Source organism: Egretta garzetta, unplaced genomic scaffold, assembly GCF_000687185.1.
Source record: "Egretta garzetta isolate BGI_Z169 unplaced genomic scaffold, ASM68718v1 scaffold38, whole genome shotgun sequence".
Classification (NCBI taxonomy): domain Eukaryota; kingdom Metazoa; phylum Chordata; class Aves; order Pelecaniformes; family Ardeidae; genus Egretta; species Egretta garzetta.
Window position 1 is genome coordinate 3,628,329 of NW_009260667.1, and position 907 is coordinate 3,629,235.

A 907-nucleotide genomic window follows, 5' to 3' on the forward strand; every position below is an offset into this window, starting at 1 on the left:
AGCTGCACTATAGACATTTGGAAGAGGCTTCACGTCTCCATGTATGATCTCACCTACCTGAAAAAAAAAATCCAAAAGCAACCAACTTAGTAAATCACTGAAACTGCTGCCACCAGAATCAAACAACGAGACACCATGCATCCTTGGGAGAGCCCTAGCAGCCCGGATTATAACTGTTCATTCTAAGGCATCAGATGTGCTGTACGTACTTCACTATCTGTGAAGCTAGGAAAAAAACAGGCTAACATGCAGCTGATAAACACATTGTCTTAGCAGGGTTTTTTTCCACCTTACAACTTTTTTTTCTAGAGATTAGCATTTCACCCTTGCAGGTTTGATGGTGAGTACCGTGAAGGTATACAAAAGTATCTGCTCAGACTTGTTTAGTAGTAGCAACAGGTTGTAATCATTAAGCAAAAAGAAAAATCCACAATCATAGTTCTGTGTGTAACTAGCAAGACCAGATTTTGCTGAAGGACCACATCAAAACGCGGGCATTTCACAAGCTAATATATGCAAATGAACTCACCTGTCTCCAGTGCAGAACAGGGGGATGTTACCGATGAATGCTTTAAGCCCCAATTCTGCCAGCATATTTTCCTGCACTCCTCTTGGTGCGTGTCACTTCATTGCTGATTTGACTGATGTCGGAGAAAGTTATGTCCAGGAAGTTAGGAGAGGAATGGAGAGCGTAAAGGGCTGAGGACGTGCACCAGAGTTCACAGAGGCTGTGGGTTTTCATGAATTGACAGGAGGTTTGGAATTACTGATGCCTCCCACAGCTGGGGATATCAGCTAGTATAGAACAACTCTGTATGTGTTAGTTGCCTTCCATAGTGCCAACGGCTTAGTGGGAAGGATGGAGAAGGAAAACTAGGTAAGCTTTTGGGAAGTACTGTAGGGAGGG